Raw genomic sequence first — 14,961 nt, 5'->3', positions numbered from 1 at the left:
TGATGCTGGCGAACAGAAATACCAAACTTTTTAAAGTTTTTCTTTTTAAAGATTTTATTTATTTGAGAGAGAGACACAGCGAAAGAGGGAACACAAACAGAGGGAGTGGGAGAGGGAGAAGCAGGCTTCCCGCCGAGCAGGGAGCCCGATGCGGGCCTCAATCCCAGGACCCTGGGATCATGACCTGAGCCGAAGGCAGACGCTTAACGACTGAGTCACCCAGGCGCCCCAAAATCCTATTATTTATAGGAAGATGTGTGGGATAGAATTAAGTAGAGTGCCTCCCCACCAGGATACTGGATTCCCAGGTGACCACTAAAATACTACCCCTGCCGTTGACTCAGCGCCTGGCCTTGTCCTCGTAGTGCATTCCCATGATTGTGCCAGGCTTGTGGTGGGCAAACTGCTTAGCGTGAGGCACGCAGGAAGGGGAAAGCTAAAGTGCCGTAACTAGAAATGAATACTCCCACAGATAGTTCTCGCTCCCTTCCCTGGGGGTTGAGTTTGTATTTTGCAGAGTCAAAACGGTGGCATCTTTATTTTGAAGCAGGAGCGCTTCCCTGCAGACCTGCCTCACCATCCGCTGTGACAGGTGTTGAAGGGGACTCGCTCTGGTCCGAATTTCATCGGCCCCCCTGTGAGCACACCGGACATGAACGCTCATAGTGTCGTCGTGAGGGGATCAGAACTGCCCTTTCCTTTTTTACGAAGGTGAGCAGAAACGAGGCTTGGGTTCTGCTCCTCTGAGAAAGCGGACTTGTACTGTCACCTGAGCCTTTCCACAGCCTCCAAGTCCCCTCTTACGGAAGCACAGGGCCCCGAGTCCAGCAGGCGGGTGCGGGTGCGACAGAGGCAGCAGACAGGATAGTCTCAGGAGCCAGCACTGGTCGAAAGAAAAGGCAGGTATTGGGGGTCTTGGCAGGCCCAGCACTGGGCCTTAAGGGCCCTCATCAGTGTACAGAGTGGTCAGTGGAGGCGAGGACATTCCAGGTGTTGTCAACAACCTCTGTGGTTCTGGAAGGTTCACTGAAGTATGTGGTGGGGGCTGTGGAACCTGCCTGCAGTTTGCTTCTGGTTGAGGAATGGAGGGCTGGACCTTCAGGTCCTCACTTTTCCCTTGCGTCTGGACAACGCTCCGAAGGCAGTGTGACGAGATTCTCATCATTCTCCCCTCTGCTCCTCTACTGCTTGTTGTCCACTTGGCTGAGATTTCCTTGTCAGAAACAGACTCTTGCGGCTGCGTGGGCGCTCCTGGTTGCCCTCTGAGGAGCTGCAGCTGGGACGGTCCCTAAACGCAGTGTGGTCTCGGACTCGGACAGCCTCAGCAGTGACCGGGTCTAGCCCAGTCAGCTCTGCCACCGTGCGGTGTCAGCGCGGCTCCCGGAGGGATGTCAGACCCAGCCAGGAGCTCACGTTCAAGAGCACTGCGAGGGCATGGCGGTCTCGTGACCTCCCGCGTGCGTCTCCCGAGGACGTGCTGTGCCTGGCTCCATAGGTGCAGGTGACACACTGGGGGAAGTGGAGACAGGCGGGTCAGCTCTGCTGGGGGTCAGCACGCACCCCAGTACACCCCTCCCCCCCACACAGCGCAGTCACGAAAGCTCAGCTTCTGACTTGAGAAAGAGACGGTAAATTTCTTTTCCTAGTCAGTGGCTTTTCTGCATCTCTTTTCTTTCTGGTGTCTAAAGTCTCTTTTCTTTTTGTATTTTCTGTTAAGAGTTCAGGACACTGGGACACCTGGGTGGCTCAGTCGGCTGAGCGTCTGCCTTCGGCTCAGGTCAGGATCCCAGGGTCCTGGGATCAAGTCCCGCATTGGGCTCCCTGCTCAACGGGGAGTCTCCTTCTCCCTCTGCCTCTGCCTCTCTCTCTCTCTCTCTCTCTGTCTCTCATGAATAAATAAATAAAATCTTTAAAAAAAAAAAAGAGTTCAGGACACCGATGCATAGACTTCAGATGGAGTCCCACATATGAAACCACTTTAGAACGGTGTAGTTACAGCGGGCACTAAGAAGGCATTTGAGCAGAATCCAAGTGTGCTTTTTCCACAAAAGAAGTATTTAGGCATCAATCTTAGCAAATATTTGGGGGTAAATGACTGGTGGCATGTCCGTATTTTCTATGAATAGAAACGTCAATGTAAAACGGTGCCTGAGGGGCGCCTGGGTGGCTCAGTCAATTGAGTGTCTGCCTTGGGCTCAGGTCATGAACTTGGGGTCCTGGGATGGAGCCCCGTGTCAGGCTGTTTGCTCAGCGGGGAGCCTGCTTTTCCCTCTCCCCACCGCTCCTCCTCCTGCTCGTGCTCTCTCTCTTTCTCATTCTGACAAATAAATAAATAAAACCTTAAAAACAAACAAACAAACAAAAAAGCGTTGCCTTAGTTACGGATCTTGATATTCAGAGAGGTAGACCGTGAGGCGTCCGCACCCCTCGTCTCTGAGGAGGGTCTGCGCCCAGCCTCAGGTACGTCCCTCCCAGAGTCTGTGTGTGTGTGCACCTGCTGTTCCGTGGTTCCCTGTCGCACTGAGTATGTCTTAGAGAATTTTCTAGACAATCACTCACAGATCAGCTCCCTCTTTCTCGTGACCACATAGTGTTTAAGTAGTTTTTAACTTTTGCAGTTTCCGGGGGATGTCGGTTGGGTCAGTTCGTAAATGGAAGTGCTGAATGGAAAGGTACGTGGCTTTTGAGCTTTGGTAGGGCAGAAATGTGGTGCCAGGTTACACGCCCCTGGCCGCCCATGTGGCCCCACGCCCTTGTCAGGGTCCCCCGTGTCATCAGACATTTAATTTCTGCCCGACTGATGGAGAGCAGTATGGTCTTCATGTTCTAATTGGCACATTTTAAATTTTTTGTTTTTAGAGAGTTCAAGCATCTTTCCGTGTTTGGCCATGTGTGTTTTTCTCTCGTATCTGCTTTTGTGTCCTTTGCCAGTGGTGTTGGTCTTTGTCTTACTGGGCTTCATGCTGCTCTCCCTGTGAATTGAAGAAGCTAACCCTTGGCACATGCTTTGCATATTTGCTGTCCTGGCTGTTTACCTTTAGCTGGCCAGGCTTCATTTTCTACTCAGAAGCCTTTCATTTTAATGCAGGAAACACACTCTCCAAGACCATGACCATAGTCATCGTGCTTTATTCTAGAATTTTGATGGTTTCTTTTTTTTTTTAAGATTTTATTTATTTATTAGAGAGACAGGGACAGAGAGAGATAACAACAGAGAACATAAGCGGGGAGAAGCAGGCTCCCCACTGAGCAGGGAGCCCGATGCGGGGCTTGATCCCAGGATCCTGAGATCATGACCTGAGCTGAAGGCAGGCACTTAACTGACTGAGCCACCCAGGCGCCCCTAGAATTTTGATGGTTTCTTTCTCTACATTAAAATCTGTGATTCACCTAGAATTTATGTTGATATAAATAAGGTAGGCATTCAGCTTAGTCTTCCCCCAAGTGGCTTGCTGGCTTATTGCCCCACCACCATGGGCTGAAAATCCCACCTTTCTTTATATTTGTGTGTCTGTACTTCCTGAGACCATGTGACCTGAAGCGCCACCAGGTGGGTCAGCATCTCTCGAGCGTCCCTTGTGCTGTCTCCCGTCACCGAGCCTCGCGCATCAGTCTCCAGGAGTGACTCCCTCACGTCACCTTTTTTCTCCTTCATACTTTTCCGGACTATCCATATATAAACTTTTTCATAAGAACTTTATTATCACTTCATTTGTATCATTTCTGTAAAAATCTTGTTGGTGATGTATTATTTTTAGGACCTGTGACGTATACACTGAGAGACCTCTCCTGCTGGGGTCTTCCCACCTCTGCTCAGGTCTCCCTTTGTTTTCCTGGTGACTCTGTCCTGCCCGTGTGAGAGGCTGGCAGGGCACGTGCTGGCTCTGAGGGTTTGGGGGTAGAAGGGCATTTGTCCAGAGAAACCAATCACAACATACCCTCCAGGATAACAGCCAAGAGGTGAGGATCTGTTTGTACTGGAGGAAGGCCACCAGAGACCTTCCTGGTGTCAGGAATTCACAGCCACACCCACCACTCCCTTATGGATCACGTCGCCTCCCAAGCTCATTTTGGAGAAGGAGAAGTGCCCCCCGGGGTCTTGAAGGGCAGAGAACGTGGCACTGAGCTTTGGTCCACCCCCTGCTGCTGCCTCATTGCTGTCCTCCCTGCAGCCCTGCTCCCCACTCGGCCATGCCCTCTGCAAGGGCAGGAGGTGGAGGACCCCGAGAGCAGCCTCTCAGAACAGAGCGCATACAGCCCTGGGCCTGCGCTGGCGCTGGGAGGGTGCCCCCGTTCCCGCGGCTGGGCCCTCTGTGCCTGCCCCAGCTTCACCCTGCCCGTGAGTGGCCGCCACGACCGGCCGGGATGCAGAAGGTGGGTGCCCAGGCCGGTGCCTCCAGGCCCTCCTCAGCTTCTCTCAGACTGCAGAAAACCTTCTCTGGACCCTGGGCAGCTCCGATAAGGGTCAGTGTCTGGTTCTGGGAGCCAGGTTTTTCTGCTTTGCGGTTAGAGGAGAAACTGCTCTCTCAAGAGATCTTCAGGCCCTTCTCCATGGGAACAGATGTCAGTCTTTGCCTCTTGCAAGAAGTATTTATGCTTCTAGCTTTTACTAAAGAAAAATTAAGCACGTTTAAGTGTCAGGAATGGAGTACAACTGTTAGAGGTCTGTGCCTCAGTTGCCATGTGACAAGAAGGGGAGATTGAGAACCAGGCTCTCTGCCCGTTATGGGTGCTGGTGCGTGGGGCCTTTGCCCAGGTCCACTGGGGCTGGCAGTGCCTCATGCCGAGGATTAGCACACTTGCGCCCTTGATGAATTCAAAGATCTGAATTTATCTCCACCTCAGAAGTTATGGCTCAAATAGAGGAAGTGCTGCAGACTCCCCCTGCGCACTTGGTGGAGGGTCCTGCAGGGTCCGGGTCCGGGGGGCTGGCTCTGTGTGCCTGAGGCCTCAAGGGAGGGAGCAGGGCAGGATGTGAGCTCTGTGCAGGAGCGCTGTCACACCCAGCGTGCTGGTTGGAGCTGGGAGCCACTGGGAGCCAGTGGGAGGGGCAGAATCCAGAGGTCTTCATGTCAGAGTCAGAGGACACAGTGTGGCTCCAGCTTCTCCCCACCTCTCCAGAGTGTTCTCCCCCTTCCCCTGTGCGACTGTCACTCTCCCCAGCCTGGAGTGCCCTCTCCTTGCTGGCTCCAACCTTCAGAGCAGGCTCCAGCCTCGGCTCCTGTGTGGAGCCCTCTGGTACGTGGCCAGCACCTGACGCAAGTGTCCTCGCATGGACCTGCCTGATGCTTTTTCCTTCGAAGGGAATAGTAGCATGTAAGCTCTTTGGGGGCTGAAACTGTGTCTTAACCATCTCTGTATCTTCTACAGTAACTAATAGGGTGCCTCGTTTATGGGTGGTACGCTTTTTTTTTTTTTTAAGATTGTTGAATTTACAACAGTCTGAGAAAACCATTTTTAAAAACTTTTATTCTCTCTCTTGGTGGATTTCCTGAGATGACTAGCTAGCCTGCAAATGGTCTTTGTGTTTGATCACTGTGATTTCATGAGCTTGATTATGGGGCTATTTATTTTAGCATCTGTCTTCTTTATACACGGGGAAGGCCACAGTGCAGACTTTCTGCTGGTAGCTTTTTCCTCTCACTTCTTGTCTGCTCACGTCTTGGGTCGTATTGTCTGTGCTGAGAATTGACTATTGTGGGCTTTGCTCCCAGCCGCCTACGGCCCGGATTCAAGCTGAACCTTTGCCCAGGTTCCCACACTGCAGGTAAAGCCCAGCTGTAGATCCTCTGATTGCTCAGTAGTTGGTAAAGGGTGTGGTAAAGTGAGGCGCAGTGAGCCTGGTGCATTCTGCCTGAGTGTTGCACAGGAGGTGAGAGGTCAGCAGTCACCTGCTGGGATCTGTAAATCCCTGCTGTGTGTGTATTTCTGTAAAACCCAGTAATGTTGCCTCAGAGCAGGGGACACAGCCCTGGTTTTACACTTAGAGTAGGAGATATTGCTGGACAGATGAGACCGGTGGTAGGACAGCGCATCGCCAGATGGTAAACCGCACGAGCAGACAGAGAGAGGGAGCGCGGATTGAGATGTTGAGGTGATGGTCAGCTCGTGTAAAGCTGGGAGGGGAGCCTGGCCACCGTGGCCCCGGAGTCTTCCTGTGAGTGGTGGCTCCTGAGGGATGGTGAGGATGAGCCCCTAAACACAAGGAGGAAGTGAAGAGAGGCTGGGAGTGAGAATTCTTGTGGTGCCAGGGGCCCCTCCCCCGGCGGGCGGGTGGGAGCGGGGTGGCTTACTAGATGGCGGGAGTGTGTTAGGTGGGGACTCGCAGTCTGCGCCTCCGTTGAAAGCTGGTTTCCTTTTGCAGCCTAAAACAAAGAGTTCATAAATAATTTTAAGGTTTCTTTCTCATAGACCTGGTATGATTCCTACAGATGAGAACTGCCGCTTTGACACAAAAATCAAATTGTTCACATTAAGGCTGTTTCTTCAAAGACGTAGGCTGGCGCCACAGGGTTGGGATATTTGGGTGAGGTCTGGTGACCCCATCCTGTGACCAGGGATCCCCAGGGCTCGGAGCCCGTGTTAGCACAGCGAGGGGTGGGCTGGGGCCAGGCCTTGCAGGGGTGCCTCCTCTCAGCAGCTTCCTCAGGACTGAAGACTGGAAGTCAGGGGAGGGCGTTGGGGGTGTTTGTTTTCTCCTTTGTTGTTTATCTGGAGCAGTGGTTTTTAAGCAAGGCAGCTTTGCCTTCCAGGGGACATCTGGCAGTGTCTGGAGACACTTTTGGTTGTCACATCTGGAGGTGAGGTGGTGGGGGCTCTCAGCTCCACATCCTGCTTTGCCCAGGACGCCCCTGTGACGGAGAGTGACCCACCGGAAGGTCAGCTGTGCTGGGGTCAGAGAGCCCTGATCTGGTGTCACGGTCTCTCTTCTCTTTTTCCTCTGTGCCTGTTCGGCACTTGCTTTTAGAACCTTATGTCTCCTCCCTTACTCGTCAAAGGCAGCCGCATGTTCCGATCTAACATGGAACCCACGTCCTGGGGTCTGGGGGGCCAAGTCTGTGTGTCTAACGGTACCCTTGGCTTGTCCCTGGGCCCTCTGAGCTGGGAGTCGCTGCTCTGGGGCCGCAGTGAGGTTTCTTGTCACCGGCCACCTTATGGTATTGTCCCGAGATCAGCCCACTGAGCTCCTCCTAACCAGAATGTGCTGGAATGTGATGTTGCCGCCTCTGGTGACCAAGTGGGAGGCCAGCCCTCTGCTAGAAAGGCCGGAACACACCTGTGTGGAGACGCGGGGCCCCAGAGCACCGGTGCAGCCTGGTCAGCATCACCGCCTGCTCCTGGGGTGCAGAGCAAGAGGAGGGGGTGGCCCAGCGCCGAGCGTGATGGAACAGCCTCCCCCCGTGGGCCAGCCCCGTGGCTTATCCACTCAGTACTGAGAGGGCACCTAAAGGAAGGGTTAACACCCTCCCCGTACAGCCGCCATCCGCCGTCTGCTTCCCGGGGTGGGAAAAAAGCAAGTGCAGTCTGCAGGCGACAGTGCACCCCTCCCCCGGGAGGCCGCGTGGGGGGTAGTAGGAGGGGCCGGCTGTGATTGCATTCATGGAAATACGCCTGCGAGGAGCTGAGCTGAGCGGCACAGCCAAGTGTCAGCCGGGCGGCAGCTCTGCGGCCATCTCTGTCCCCGCCAGGCTCGGCGCCCTCTCCACCCTCGGTTTCCACTTGGCTTTTGTTTCCTCGCTGCCTCCTCTGCCCTGGCTGTGCCGGCACACATGCTGTGCTTGCTCCATCCCTCCGTCCACCTGGGGCAGTGGGGGCACCCGGGAGCCTGGGACGGTGCGGTCGCCGTGTCAGCCCACCATGGCCTCTGAAGCGGAGAGCTGCCAGCTTCCCAGGCTTTGACGGGGGCTGCAGGAGAGGGGACACGCCTTGGGTAAGAGGCCGGGTGGATGGTGCGTGGAGAGCATCCTGCAGAGTATGCGGACCCCGCTCTATTATGCTTTGCTGCCAGCCTGTCCACCGTGCGCGCCACCGAGCGGGTGCGCGCCGCCGAGCAGGTGCGCGCAGCGGCTGGCTCTCTGCATGACTGCCTTGTGGTTTTGCGTTCTGTTCTCTCCTCCTAGGGTTTTTCCACTGGCTCCTTGGAGGTAGATGTTCAAATATTCAGTGTGGTTTCTTCTAGGCCTGAGGTTTGGGAACAAGCCGATCACCAATTTTGGTGGCCCTGCTTCAGTGACAGCAGGAAGCAGAGAGACAGACTCAGGGCGATCCTCTCCCCTCTGGACCCACCCCGTGAGTTTCTGTTTGACTCTGAGTACTTTGGAACCATTCCTGGGTTTGGGTAGCCCTCCTTCCAGCAATACGCCCAGAAAAGGAGTTGGAATTGCACATTTCATTTGATCCTAGAGGCCCATTCCCGTGATTAGACGGACCGAGAATGGTTTAGTGTGCCAAAAAATGAAGGGTTTTACGAAGAGCTGGCATACAAATAGGTTTTAGGAACAGGTGAAGTGAGAGAGAACTGACTTACTCCCCCCCCCCCCCCCAGCCCCTGTTCTGGACTGAAAGGGGTGTGGCCGCACAGCTGTGCGGCGGGAGGGAGCGGAGGGTGACTGCAGCTGGGGGAGGGGGGTCTGGAGTCCCTTCCCTCAGGAGAAAGGGGGGCAAGCACAGATGACTTGGTCTGTCTGGTGGGGTAGGGAATTCCCAGGCTTTCCCCGAGAGCTGAGCACTCTGCCTCCGTCTCAAGGAGGCCAGGCGAGAAAATGGTTCTCCCCTGTTGAGCTGCTTCCAGCTCTTGCTTTCCGTTCCTGTGATCCTTTCCAAAAACAGCTTTGCAGACAGAGACTGGAAGTCTGAATGCCAGGAAGAATCCTGCTGCAAAACTGCAGCTGGATCAGATCTTACCACTGCCAGGCTTTAGAAAAGGTGGAGAGGGTTTTTAAACGATTGTTTTCTAGTTTTTTACCTTTAATTGAAAGCAGATGTTAATTTTGTTTTTCTAAACCAAACTTTTAGGATAGAATATTATGACTTTGTCCCTTTTACTACGACCTCATTTCCCTTTGGTTGGCTGGTTACTGCTGGAGTTTTAGGATTTATTAGATAAAATGTGTCAGTTCCCTTCTGTGTGTAAGGTAAGATGATAGAATACCTTGTTTTTTCTAAAACAGTTTATGGGGCTGTTTGGGTTGTTTTTTTTTTTTTTTTTTAATAAAGCTTTTATTTTTAAGTAATCTCTATACCCAGCGTGGGGCTCAGACTCACAGTCCTGAGATCACCCACCGACTGAGCCGGCTGGGCATCTGTGGGGCTGTATCATACGTGTTCTCTCATTTGAGAAGGGCTGTGATGTTGACAGGCCCATTCCATTTGGGGCAGCGTGAGGTGGTGGTTGGCCTGAGACCCCAGAACTACCTAGGCGAGGAAAGCCCCCAGCAGGTGTCCCCCCTCCCGCCCCCAACCCCAGGTAGCTTCTCCTCTGGACTAAGGAGGCTTGAGTCATTCAGGCAGTGGTTAGATGAGCCGGCTCCAAGACTGAGGTGAGAACAGAGTTTTTCTTAAAGATGCAGAAAATGGTAATAAAATCATTAATGTAGCTGTCTTTCCTCCTAAGTAGGAGACTGGGTGGCTTTTATATGGAAAGAATTTAAACTGGAAGAGTAAATTTTCGCGTTGGCAGTTTGCTAGAAGGAGCCTCTGGCTTCTCTGCGTTGAATATCAGTTATGGGAGCCACATGCTAATTTCACTAGCATTTCACTCTTTCTGGTCCACGATTTGTACGCAAATTCCTTTAAAATCGAGGCGGGGTCGCCTGGGTGGCTGGCTCCGTCAGTTGAGCTTCTTGGTTTCGGCTCAGATCGTGATCTCAGGGTCATGAGATTGAGCCCTGCACTCAGCTCAGAGTCTGGTTGAGACTGTCTCTCCCTCTGCCGCTCCCTCCACTTTCTCCCCACCTGTCTCTCTAATAAATAAATAAATCTTTTAAAAAATAAAATCTCCTAGGCCATAAATTGGTGGTGAGATGCTTTGTGTCAGGGGAGACGAGTACAGTAAGCAGAAATCAGGAAGTCAAGATACTGCTATTAACTTTTTGTATGTTTAGTTTATTTTTAATTATGGTAAAGTACATGCAAAATAAAATTTATCATTTTAAGCATACGGTTCAGTAGCGTTATGGATATTCACAGTGTTGTGCAACCAGTCTTCAGAAGTTTCCATCTTGTAAAACGGAAACTCCATCCCCAGTCAGCACCACCTCCCCAGCTCCCTACCCCCAGCCCCTAGCAGCCTCCATCCTACTCTGTGTCTCTGGAATTTGGCTGCTCTGGGGACCTCACAGGAGTGGAATCCTACAGCATGTGGCCTTTTATGACTGGCTGATTTCACTGAGCATGCTGTCCTCAAGCTTCATCTGTGCTGTAGCAGGCGTCAGGCTTTCCTTCCTTCTCGAGGTGGAATAATACTGTATTCAGTTTTAGAAAGGATTGCCATGGTCTTGACTTAGGAGGAAGGAAAAGTCATTGGTTTTCTAAAGTTTGCAGACTTTGTATAAAGGTCGGACGTGATCGTAGGCACTGTTGGCTCATGGTGCCACCGAGTTTCGGGCTTTGGTCCTGTCTGTGAGCTCTTGTTTTCCCTGCCTTGCCCTCTGGTCATGCTGGCTGTCCTGAGGCCTGTCTCTGAATCTGAGGCTTTCCTTGCAGTTCCTTAGTCATTACAGCTGTTTGTTTTCCATATCCCTGTGTTGCCCTTTACCTGAGAGATGCTGTGGATGTTGGTTGCGTCCTTATCCCCCAGGTATACCAACGTCAGCTTGGAATGGAGAGTTTTGTGGAAGTTTGCTAAATGTTGGTCTCCAACGCCTGAGTTCTGTCTAGTCTCTTGAATCTTTCACATTGTAAGTCACTGGGATTTCCTGGGAGACCAGATGACTCACCCCCATAGGGTGGGGCAGCTTGAGGCATCTAACTGGTAGGATCTGCACAAGTACAAGGTTGGTAAATGCAGGCCCTTTGACCTTTAAGTCTCTGGACTTCACTCCCAAACAGTTTCCCAGATTTGCACTCTTGAGCCCGAAAGCTGTTTGTAAATAGCTGTGTTCTCTCTAGAGCTGGTAGCAGTTTCTAGAGAGGGTATAAGAAAGCCTGGTACTTTACTTTGCCACTGCTGCTTCTATTTCAGCTGGGGCTTACAGTTAGGTGTCTGAGGCTGTGTGTTTTCAGTTTCATAAAACATACACGTCTGTAAAGGGTTTGGCCTTGCTTATTCCACAGGGTACCTCTGGTACCGGTACACCGGAGAGCCAGGAGAGTGTCTGGACACTGATGCCCTCCCTGGCCCGGGTGGGAACTTGGACTAGGGTGTTCTCTCCTGTCTGTTTACCTTCTCCAGGAGTGGGGGAAAGGAAGGACCTTTCTAGATTCCTGACCTCACTTCTTAAAACATTTCCCTCCTGTGCTGGTTTAAATTTGGACCCCTCTTATCCACTGAAAGGCAGGGGCTATATATAAAAAGGGCGATGGTTGATGATTATGGTTGGAAAAACAAGGCAAGTGGTGTGTTTTAGAGCTAGGCAGAGGGACCTGGTATTGCTCGATGACCTCTGAGAGTGGTGTCTTGGTCCTAAAGCACATCTTTAACACTCCCGGGGATGTAGGACTGAGTGGTCCATTTTGGCAGGCGGCTGCCTGTGTTCCTGCTGAGCAGAAACTGCTCTCAGAAGAACTGCTTTTTCGATTGAACTTCATGGCGGATCGCTGGGCACCTGCTCCTGGCTGCTGGGGGTGGGGGGTGGGGGTGGGGAGCGGCCGAAAGGGGAGCAGCTGAGCGGAGCTTGATTGCCGCCATGTGCTTGTTTATGGGAGCTGTCCCTTTAAGACAGTCCTCCTTTGTATGTGCTGGATGGAGCACATTTCAGCTCTGGGCTTCTGCCGACTGGTAAAATCTGCAGAGCAACATTTAAATAAAGAAATAAATGGAAGCTTCCCTTGTGTGGCTTTTCTATTCACAGCTGAGCACAATGGTCCCTTGTCCGCACTCTAATCCCATCCATTGAAGTGGAACCCCTGCAAGGGACTGAGGAGGGACTGGACTGGCCCCCTTGCTGGAAGGGGGACACCTTGTAAATTAACCTTTGCAGGAGAATTCCTGAGGCCTCTAGACCCCCAGGCACTCTGCTCCCCATCTTTTGTACTGGGGCTGCTGCCTCCCTGGTTGCCATTCTTTTCGGGAGAAGGGGGCCTAGCCGGCTTCCTGGCACAGAAGCGTGGCTGCAGCGCGTGGCAGCCGGGGGAGGGGGGAGTTGTTTGTTTCTTTGCCATCTGGCCCATCAGCCGAGCTTCTGCAGTTTAACCCTCATGGCTTCGAGCGAAAGCCACGGCACTGGTACGTGCCCTTCCTGGGGCCCAGGCTGCTTTTTCAGGCACGCGGGGAGTGGGGGGGGGGGGTGTGCGCAGCTGTGCCTTCCCTTCCTGCCCCGGCCTCGGCCTGCCTGATCCTGGGATCCTGGGGGTCGCTCACCCCTCTCCCTCTCCAGCCACGGTTTTGATTCTTTCTGCTGTTAAGTGAAGTGAAGCATTTTCTCCATGGCATTTACTTTCCTCCTGGGCAGTGCGAGTGAGGGCTTGAAGTGACGAGGTGACCTTACCTCCATGAGTTTAAGCACGGTAGGTATGTGTGTTAGGGTGCTGGATTTTTCCTGGTCTCAGGGAAGAACTCTAGAAAGGTGAGATGGAAACCTGCCCTTCTTTAAAAGAAGTTCTCAGATGGTTTGCTGAACCCTAAGGCAAGCAGCGCCGTGATTTAAGGTGGCTAAGGGTGGAATGCAGCGGGGGTTTAGAGATCCTGTGGTTAATGTCAGGAGACCGCATTGAAGCATTTGTGAATACACGTCTTGTTTATTCTCACTGCAAATTAGCCAGCCGCTGCCTCCTTCTGACCGCCAGGACGTAGAAGGCCTGTCTTTTCTAGGAACCATAGATGAACATTTTTATTTTTCATTTTAAAAGTGCAGTACTACTGGGGCACCTGGAGGGCTCAGGTCCTGGTCCTGGCGCCCTGGGCCCCCTGCTCAGCGGGGAGCCTGCTTCTCCCTCTCCCTCTGCCCGGCCCCACCTCAGGCTCTCTTGTGCGCACTCTCTGTCTTTCAAATAAATAAATAAATAAAATCTCTTTAAAAAATGCAGTAGTACCTACGTGTATTTTTTTTAAAACAGGTATTCATAGGACCCATCTCTCTATTCCCAGACCCATTCCCCAGAAGCAACCGCTAGTAATTAACTTTTTCTGGCTTTTATCTTGTGGTAGATGCTGCCAAGTGCATATTAATATTCTCATCCCACTGATGATTTTATCAAGTTGGAGATGGTCTCTTGACCTCTTCCACGTCACATCATTCTCCTTCACACTCTTGCTGTCCATTTTTGATGGTTTATCAGTTTTAGCCTTTGTTTTCACTTTTGGAACTTCCATACGCATATTTACAATTTCATTTTCTTGTTCATTGATCTTTTACTTCTGTCCCTGCTTTTGTAAGCAGGCGCCGTGGGGACCCCCCCCCCCAACCTTTCCGTTTGCTCCCTGGCTCTGGCCTTCACCAACGATAAGGCGTGATTGAGATTAGCCTTCATGCTGCGTCTGCAGGTTGACTCTAGAAGTTGACAAGCGTGCACAGCACCTACAAGGATGTACTTGCTCCTCAGCCTGGAGCTCTCTCGGGAGCCGTTCCCAGCACTGACCAGTGCACTCTGCTCTCTCGCCTCCCCTGAACGCTGTCGGCGGGGGCTGGCTCATGATGCCCTTCAGTTGTTGCTCTGTTTCCAGTGATCCTCTTTATTCTGTTGAGAGAAGGCCCCGTGGTGCCTCCGCATATTATAAATACATCTCCGTTGTCTTCCCATTCCTTCGCTGGGATGAGCTGCTTGCGGGCGGTTGGTCGGCTTCCTGTCCACGCACAAGAGCGTGTGTGTTCTCGGGCTCCCGGGGCTGCTCCTTCCCCGTCCTTGGGCGCGCATCTTCCTCCTCCTGAAGGAGCTAAACTTTGAGTCCTCCTGTGCCTGCAATGATTCTGTTTTGTCCTCCACAATGACTGTGAATTAATTCTAGGGTCGAAGTCATTTTTATTTAGACCCTCGAAAGCCGCTCCCCTGTCTCCCAGTCCCCTGTTGCGCCGGCCGCCTCCTTTCTCTTCCTGCTCACGGAGGCCTTAGGGTCATCTTGAATTCTCCAACTTCTGAATTTTTACAATGACTTTTCCTGAGTGAGTCCATTTCTGCTTCTGTCTTCAAGTCTTTTTTGCTCTTTATCCTGCAGGTGCCTCACCTTTATCTTTTAACCCCTTTTTGATAGGGGGAGGCCGACGGACAAAAATAGGCTTAATTTCCAGGAGTGTATTGTTTAACTGTCCCTTTTCCAGAGTTTTCTGTTCTTTTGAAGTTTTCTTTAGTTCTGCTCCAGGGTGGGTTTTCTGTTCCCTTCCTTGCTGGTTCTCATTTGGCCTGTAGGTTCCGCCATCTCTGTGGGTGTAAGAAAGATGCAATGGATAGTAGGTTAAATGGGAGCTCCGTGTGTGGGGCGGACCTCGTGTGTAGTGAGGCTCTGCTTTCGTCTGGCTGGGTGTGAACCGACTTTGCTGTAAGGGCAGTACCAGGTCTCCCGGCTCAGCTGCCCGCTCAGTTGTTTTGTTAGGCCGAGGGCACAGACATTCACAGCCTATGCTGTGTCAGGCACCGTGCCGGGCTCTGCAGACACGGCCGTGATGGGCACCTGAGGCCCCTGCGCCCGCAGAGTTTGCCTTCCAGGAGGAGTTGACACTCTGCTCTGTCTGTCCCAGAAGTTAGTTGAAATCTCTTCTGCCAGTCGGTCCTCTCCCTGGACTTTTTGATGTTGTAGGTTTATAGCTTTTAAAAAGTTCCTTTACTGTTTCTAAAATAGTATCTTGGCAGGTGGGGGATCGGCTGCCC

At 52.2% G+C, this 14,961-nt stretch overlaps 1 protein-coding gene across 4 annotated transcripts in view; it reads left to right on the top strand.

The window, feature by feature from the left end:
• Window positions 1-14,961, top strand: part of CYTH1 (cytohesin 1) — a 78,694-nt gene that overhangs the window by 40,429 nt on the left and 23,304 nt on the right. Inside the window, exon 1 of one of the 4 annotated variants that reach the window (XM_027625017.1) lies at window positions 7,696-7,930. The exons of the other annotated variants lie outside the window; for them this stretch is intronic. The gene's annotated coding sequence lies outside the window, so the exon portion shown is untranslated. Of the gene's footprint in view, window positions 1-7,695; window positions 7,931-14,961 lie in introns of those variants that run through there. 4 annotated transcript variants of the gene reach the window in all.

This window comes from Zalophus californianus, chromosome 16 (genome assembly GCF_009762305.2).
Source record: "Zalophus californianus isolate mZalCal1 chromosome 16, mZalCal1.pri.v2, whole genome shotgun sequence".
In the NCBI taxonomy this organism is placed as follows: Eukaryota; Metazoa; Chordata; class Mammalia; order Carnivora; family Otariidae; genus Zalophus; species Zalophus californianus.
The sequence above is the reverse complement of the archived record's forward strand: the minus strand, read 5'-3'. Positions and strand labels throughout refer to the sequence as shown.